The sequence below is a fragment of the Pristiophorus japonicus genome, chromosome 7 (genome assembly GCF_044704955.1).
Source record: "Pristiophorus japonicus isolate sPriJap1 chromosome 7, sPriJap1.hap1, whole genome shotgun sequence".
NCBI classification, from domain to species: Eukaryota; Metazoa; Chordata; class Chondrichthyes; family Pristiophoridae; genus Pristiophorus; species Pristiophorus japonicus.
The window spans coordinates 127,394,402-127,402,545 of record NC_091983.1 but is presented as its reverse complement, the minus strand read 5'-3'; the positions used below and the strand labels follow the sequence as shown (position 1 = coordinate 127,402,545).

Genomic DNA, 8,144 nt, shown 5'->3' with positions numbered 1-8,144 from the left:
GTATATTTAAATGGGGTCCTATGACACAATTCGGACTCCAATGCAATTTAACTAAGAATCATGCCAGTTCCACCAATGCAGGAGCCGCCAGTAAAATCTGTCAGCAAGCAGATCCGGGGCCAAAACAGACCCAGAAAAGTCAGTCATTTTAATTTTTTGATCTCCTGTGGTTCCAAGAGGAGCAGTGATGCCCTGTCGTTTCCCACCCACCCACCCCCAACCATTTACCTGAATGCCAGGGACCATTCCTTCGGTCTCCTGCCGCCCGAAATCCTGTTCTTGCCTGCTGCCGTGTTAACACTTCCCAATAGGTTTGGGCGGGAGACTGACTGGCCCATGCAGATGAGGCTTGAGTGTTGAAACCACCCGGGCCTCACGCTAGTGGAGGCTTGCTGTCTGCCCCGCCCATCCGATTCTTGACCTGAGTTAAAATCGGGCCTTTAATGCTGGAGTGCTCTAACTGTGAGCAGCTTCAATTACTCCTCTCACCCTATATCATTCTGGTAGAAAGATAGTCACCAAAGTCTGTAGAGTTGAAGTGAGTGGATAAAACATTGGAGCCCCTTATGAAATTTCTGCCCAAGACTCATGCAGGGGCAGTCTTTATGAGACTTTGGTGGTTACCAATTGGGTATTATTTAACCATAGAACATTTGCAGTTACCGCCTTGATGCCATCTTTATTATTTCCAATGTGATTAGCTGGGGCACAACCTCATGAAATGTATTCCAACAGCTCTCTGTGATTAGATACATTATAGTGCAAGTTGAATTTATTAATAATTTTTTGACATCTGTGCTTCATTATCATCTTTGGCAGATCTGTTTTTGCCTTCCTTAGTGTGAATGTAATTGTTCATTTTTTTTATGGGGAGTGTGAGTGTATCAATGGAAGAAGTAACAAGGGATTTGGTGCCATTTGGTCCAGGCATCTTCTCTCATTCATTAGCCCTAATTCTGTCTCTGCAACTACTGAACAGTGTCTATGATAATGTCTTGTTGTTCTTGTGGTCAAGTTCCTGCTCCTTTGTAAAATAATTGTTATTTCCCCTTGGGTTTTACATTGAATCAAACTTTTTTTACGCCATCAGCAGTAGGTGTCGGACAGGAGCTTTTAGCCAATATTACTGCATCGTAAGAATCTGGAGACTTGAAATTGTCAATTCTTTTGCACTGCACATAATTCACAAATCCATTAAAATGTCCACATTCCTTTTTCTTTATACTGTGAATGTCTATCATTGTGGAGTAAATATCTTGCATATTAATTACTTTAGTTTTCTTGTCTCTGTTTTCATGAAGAACTGCATTAGCACAGATAAAGAGAAATATACCAATTCCCATAACCAGTGGTCCTAAAATCTTCAGCTTGTCAGAATCTATGTAATTGGCTACAAATTCAGAAATAATCTCCAAAGTTGTAGTCTCTTCTGCAGTATTATTGCTGGTGGTGTTACGAGACACTGCTTCTGTTTCAGAAATCTTGTAGGTTGTGGGCCAATAGCCCATTACTACCATTGCAATGCCCCCCAACATCACCAAGATCCCAAAGGCAGTAATCAATCCTGAAATGGAACAAAACTTCAATTTGGCTTTCACCATTACCACCTCATTCTTGTTCTTTTTGGACACTTTCCTTCTGTGTTTATTTGCACGCTCACAAGATTGGAAGGAATCATTTGTCCTGGCTGTAATATGAAGAAGACCTCCTGTCGCTATCATGATTGATCCACTTAACAGATATATCTGAAAGAAAAAATGCTAATTAGTGAATTAATAATGTACATGCTATGGAAGAGTAAAAGACAGCTCACTTGGTATAATGAGGAGCCTTTGATCTCCTAACCATTCACAATTTAATTGAAAACTTAAATTATATTTATTGTTAGTCGTGGCTCAGTTGGTGGCACTCTTGCCTCTGAGTCAGAAGGCTGTGGGTTCAAGTCCCATTCCAGAGACTTGAGCACAAAGTCTAGGCTGGTATTCCAGTGCAGTATCGAGGGAGGGCTGCACTGTCAGAGGAGCCGTTTCTCAGCTGAGACATTAAAACAAGGTCCTGTCTGCTATCTCAGGTGGATGTAAATTGGTGTGCAAAATCAAGAGATTTGTGTGCAAAATCAAAGCGCATGGTATTGGGGGTAATGTACTGGCGTGGATAGAGAACTGGTTGGCAGACAGGAAGCAGAGAGTTGGGATAAATGGGTCCTTTTCAGAATGGCAGGCAGTGACTAGTGGAATGCCGCAGGGCTCAGTGCTGGGACCCCAGCTCTTTACAATATACATTAACGATTTAGATGAAGGAATATGTAATATCTCCAAGTTTGCGGAGGACACTAAACTGGGTGGTGGTGTGAGCTGTGAGGAGGATGCTAAGAGGCTGCAGGGTGACTTGGACAGGTTAAGTGAGTGGGCAAATGCATGGTAGATGCAGTATAATGTGGATAAATGTGAGGTTATCCATTTTGGGGGCAATTACACGAAGGCAGAATATTATCTGAATGGCGGCAGATTAGGAAAAGGGCAGGTGCAATGAGACCTGAGTGTCATGGTTCATCAGTCACTGAAAGTGGGCATGCAGGTACAGCAGGCAGTGAAGAAGGCAAATGGTATGTTGGCCTTCATAGCTCGGGGATTGGAGTATAGGAGCAGTGATGTCTTAATGCAGTTGTACAGGCCCTTAGTGAGGCCTCACCTGGAATATTGTGTTCAGTTTTGGTCTCCTAGTCTGAGGAAGGACATTCTTGCTATTGAGGAAGTGCAGCGAAGGTTCACCAGACTGATTCCAGGGATGGCTGGACTGACATATGAGGAGAGACTGGATCAACTGGGCCTTTATTCACTGGCGTTTAGAAGGATGAGAGGGGATCTCATAGAAACATAAGATTCTGACAGGACTGGACAAGTTAGATGCGGGAAGAATGTTCCTGATGTTGGGGAAGTCCAGAACCAAGGGACATAGTCTTAGGATAAGGGGTAGGCCATTTAGGACTGAGATGAGGAGAAACTTCTTCACTCAGAGAGTTGTTAACCTATGGAATTCCCTGCCGCATAGAGTTGTTGATGCCAGTTCATTGGATATATTCAAGAAGGAGTTAAATATGGCCCTTACGGTTAAGGGGATCAAGGTATGGAGAGAAAGCAGGAAAGGGGTACTGAAGGAATGATCAGCCATGATCTTATTGAATGGCGGTGCAGGCTCGAAGGGCCGAATAGCCTACTCCTGCACCTATTTTCTATGTTTCTATGTTTCTAAAAGACCTAGGACACTATTTCGAAGAAGTCCAGGGGAGTTATCCCTGGTGCCCTGGAGGATATTTAGCCCTAAATCAACATCACTAAAATAGATTACTTGATCATTAACACATTGCTGTTTGTGGGACCTTACTGTGCACAAATTGGCTGCCGTGTTTCCTACATTACAACAGTGACTGCACTCCAAAAGTACTTAATTGGCAGTAAAGCACTTTGGGATATCCTGTGGTTGTGAAATGTTAGCACCTTTCACAATAAATGCAAGTCTTTCTTTAATTCTGTTAGTAGAATACACATTGGAGAATAGTGAAATATCCATGATATTTTGTAATAAAACATGCTGCAATTACTTGTCCAGTCTATCACCCATATAGTTTGGCTGTTTATTTGAGGTACTGTTGGCATCTGTGCAAGAGATCTAGGCCTAGAAATTCCCTGTTGTAGCGCTGGCCGTTAAGGCTGGTTTTGCTGAACAAATGGCAGCCGCCTCACTTAGGCCAATTCCCGGTGCAGGGTACAGTGGTCATCATTTTGGCGAGGGCCATAGCAGTGCCGTTGTCATTGCCTTTACTGGCTTCTCAAATGTAATTGAGCAGATCGTGACGTCAATTGGCATGTAATGCCTGATTTGATGCCACAACTGCTATTTTGGATGTTCTCCCCTGCCATAATGCCCTAAATAAACAGAAAAATGTGCGTGTAGCAGCCCTGTAGAGATACTGTCAGCGCTTCTTAAAGGGACATGCAAATAGAAACATAGAAACATAGAAAATAGGTGCAGGAGTAGGCCATTCGGCCCTTCGAGCCTGCACCACCATTCAATATGATCATGGCTGATCATGCACTTCAGTACCCCATTCCTACTTTCTCTCCATACCTCTTGATCCCTTTTAAATTCCAGTGAATATAAGCCTAGCCGATCCAGTCTTTCTCTATAGATCAGTCCTGTCATCCCGGGAATCAGTCTGGTGAATCTTCGCTGCAGTCCCTCAATAGCAAGAATAGCCTTCCTCAGATTAGGACACCAAAACTGCACACAATATTCAAGGTGTGGCCTCACTAAGGCCCTGTACAACTGTAGTAAGACCTCTCTGCTTCTATACTCAAATCCTTTCGATATTAAGGCCGACATGCCATTTGCCTTCTTCACCGCCTGCTGTACCTGCATGCCAACTTTCAATGACTGATGTACTATGACACTCAGGTCTCATTGCACCTCCCCTTTTACTAATCTATCACCATTCAGATAATAATCTGTCTTCCTGTTTTTACCACCAAAGTGGATAACCTCACATTTATCTATATTATACCGCATCTGTCATGTATTTGCCCACTCACCTAACCTGTCCAAGTCACCCTGCAATCTCTTAGCATCCTCCTCCCAGCTCACACCGCCACCCAGTTTAGTGTCATCTGCAAACTTGGAGATATTACATTCAATTCCTTGGTCGAAATCATGAATGTATATTGTAAATAGCTGGGGTCCAAGCAATAAACCTTGCGGTACTCCACTAGTCACTGTCTGCCATTCTGAAAAGGACCCATTTATTTCTACTCTTTGCTTCCTGTCTGCCAACCAGTTCTCTATCCACGTCAGTACATTACCCCCAATACCATGTGCTTTAATTTTGCACACTAATCTCTTGTGTGGGACCTTGTCAAAAGCCTTTTGAAAGTCTAAATACACCACACCCACTGGCTCCCCTTGTCCACTCTACTAGTTACATCCTCAAAAAATTCTAGAAGATTTGTCAAGCATGATTTCCCTTTCATAAATCCATGCTGACTTGGACCGATCCTGTCACTGCTTCCAAATGCGCTGCTATTACATCTTTAATAATTGATTCCAACATTTTCCCCACCACCGATGTCGGGCTGACCGGTCTATAATTCCCTGTTTTCTCTCTCCATCCTTTTTTAAAAAGTGGGGTTACATTAGCTACCCTCAAGCCCAAAGGAACCGATCTAGAGTTTATAGAATGTTGGGAAATGACCACCAATGCAGGTAATTTTGGATTTCAGCTTTTAGACTTTTAAAAATATTTTACTGAAGTAGTGGCTTGGAGCAATACATTTAAAAAATTGTTAAAGTGTCCAGGGAGTGCTGATGGATGTGTGGAAAGCTTTTGGATGGTTAAAGAAGGCCTCTGAGAAGACAGAAAATGCTGGAAATACTAAGAAGGTCAGGCAGCATCTGTGGAGAGAGAAACAGAATTAATGTTTTAGATCAAGATGCTGCCTGACCTACTGAGTATTTCCAGCTTTTTCTACTTTTATTTCAGGTTTCCAGCATCCACAGTATTTTGCCTCTGAGAAGACCACTTGCTCACAGTCCTGGGAGCACTTGGCTCAAGTTTCGGCCCGAGTTGCTCCTATTTTTTTGGAGCAACTAGTTTAGAATGGAGCATCTTAGAAATTGCAATTCTCGGCAATTAGTTTGCTCCAGTTCTGGTGAGTTAGAATAGTTTCATTTTAGAACAGATTTTTTTTTCAAAAGGGGGCGTGTCCAGCCACTTACACCTGTTTTGCAAGTTTAGGCAGTGAAAACTTACTCCAAACTAACTTAGAATGGTGTAAGCGTAGATTTTTGTATGCTCAGAAAAACCTACACTTTTGAATCAGGCGTAGAGAACGAGAGATGGGGGTGGGGGGAAGGGGGTTTACAAACATTAAACACTTCACTTTTACAAATAAAGAGCCATCATCAATAATAAATGATAAATCAATAAATCAACCAACAAATCAATCAAAAAAAATTAAAAATTAAAAAAAAATTAAAATTATTAAATAAAAAATTAAGTTTCTACTCACCTACTGCAGCACCAGGAGCCCTCCAACAACGTGCTAGGATGCCCGCCCCCCCCCCCGCCAGTGTCTCTTTCTGTGTCTCTGTCAGTGTCTCTCTCTCTGCCTCTGTCAGTGTCTCTCTCTCTGTCAGTGTCTCTCTCTCTGTCAGTGTCTCTCTCTCTGTCAGTGTCAGTATCTCTCTGTGTTTCTGACAGCGAGGGCTGGGGAGAGAGCGTGGGGAGGGAGGGAGGAAGGGAGGAGGGAGGAAGGGGGGAGGGTGAGAGGGAGGGGGGGAGAGGAGGGGGGACAGAGGGAGAGAGGGGGAGGAGTGAGGGAGGGAGAAGAGGAGGGAGGGAGAGGAGGGGAGAGGGAGGGAGAGGAGGATGGAGGGAGAGGAGGGGAGGGAAGGAGAGGAGGGAGGGAGGGGAGGGAGGGAGAGGAGAGGAGGGGGAGGCTGAACGGGCCTTGCCGACGATGATGCAGATGCCTGGTCGGGCCACCGAAGACTTTGGGCGGGGCCCACCCCCAGCAAGATGCCGGGCGGGTGGGCCCCGCCGACAACGCAGAACCCCACTTTTTAAAAAAGGAGGGAGAGAGAAAACAGGGAATTTTGACCGGTTAGCCTGACATCGGTAGTGGGGAAAATGTTGGAATCAATTATTAAAGATGTAACAGCAGCACATTTGGAAAGCAGTGACAGGATCGGTCCAAGTCAACATGGATTTATGAAAGGGAAATCATGCTTGACAAATTTGGGGTACCGCGAGGTTCAGTGCTAGGCCCCTCAGCTATTTACGATACACATTAATGAATTAGATGAAGGAATTGAATGTAATATCTCCAAGTTTGCAGATGACACTAAGCTGGGTGGCAGTGTGAGCTGTGAGGAGGATGGTAAGAGGCTGCAGGGTGACTTGGACAGCTTAGGTGAGTGGGCAAATACATGGCAGATGCAGTATAATGTTGATAAATGTGAGGTTATCCACTTTGGTGGCAAAAACAGGAAGGCAGATTATTATCTGAATGGTGACAGATTAGGAAAAGGGAAGGTGCAACGAGACCTGGGTGTCATGGTACATCAGTCATTGAAAGTTGGCACGTAGGTACAGCAGGCGGTAAAGAAGGCAAATGGTATGTTGGCCTTCATAGCCAGAGGATTTGAGTATAGGAGCAGGGAGGTCTTACTGCAGTTGTACAGGGCCTTAGTGAGGCCTCACCTGGAATATTGTGTTCAGTTTTGGTCTCCTAATCTGAGGAAGGACATTCTTACTATTGAGGGAGTGCAGCGAAGGTTCACCAGACTGATTCCCAGGATGGCAGGATTGACATATGAAGAAAGACTGGATCGACTAGGCTTATATTCACTGGAATTTAGAAGAATGCGAGCGGAATCTCATAGAAACATGTAACATTCTGACAGGATTGAAACATAGAAACATAGAAAATAGGTGCAGGAGTAGGCCATTCGCCCCTTCAAGCCTGCACCACCATTCAATAAGATCATGGCTGATTATTCCCTCAGTACTCCTTTCCTGCTTTCTCTCCATAACCCTTGATCTCTTTAGCCGTAAGGGCCATATCTAACTCCCTCTTGAATATATCCAATGAACTGGCATCAACAACTCTCTGCGGTAGGGAATTCCACAGGTTAACAACTCTCTGAGTGAAGAAGTTTCTCCTTATCTCTGTCCTAAATGGCCTACCCCTTATCCTAAGATGTGTCCACTGATTCTGGACTTTCCCAACATCGAGAACATTCTTCCCACATCTAACCTGTCCAGTCCCGTCAGAATCTTATACGTTTCTATGAGATCCTTCATCCTTCTAAACTCCTTCTAAACTCCAGTGTATAAAGGCCCAGTTAATCCAGTCTCTCCTGATATGTCAGTCTAGCCATCCCTGGAATCAGTTTGGTGAACCTTCGCTGCACTCCCTCAATAGCAAGAACGTCCTTCCTCAGATTAGGAGTCCAAAACTGAACATAATATTCCAGGTGAGGTTTCACCAAGGCCCTGTACAACTGCAGTAAGACCTCCCTGCTCCTATACTCAAATCCCCTAGCTATGAACAGGTTAAATGCAGGAAGAATGTTCCCGATGTTGGGGA

At 44.2% G+C, this 8,144-nt stretch overlaps 1 pseudogene; it reads right to left on the bottom strand.

Annotated features, from left to right (window-relative positions):
• Positions 1-714: 714 nt before the first annotated feature.
• On the bottom strand, positions 715-1,721 carry LOC139266630 (transmembrane protein 200C-like; annotated as a pseudogene).
• Between the last annotated feature and the right edge of the window lie 6,423 nt (positions 1,722-8,144).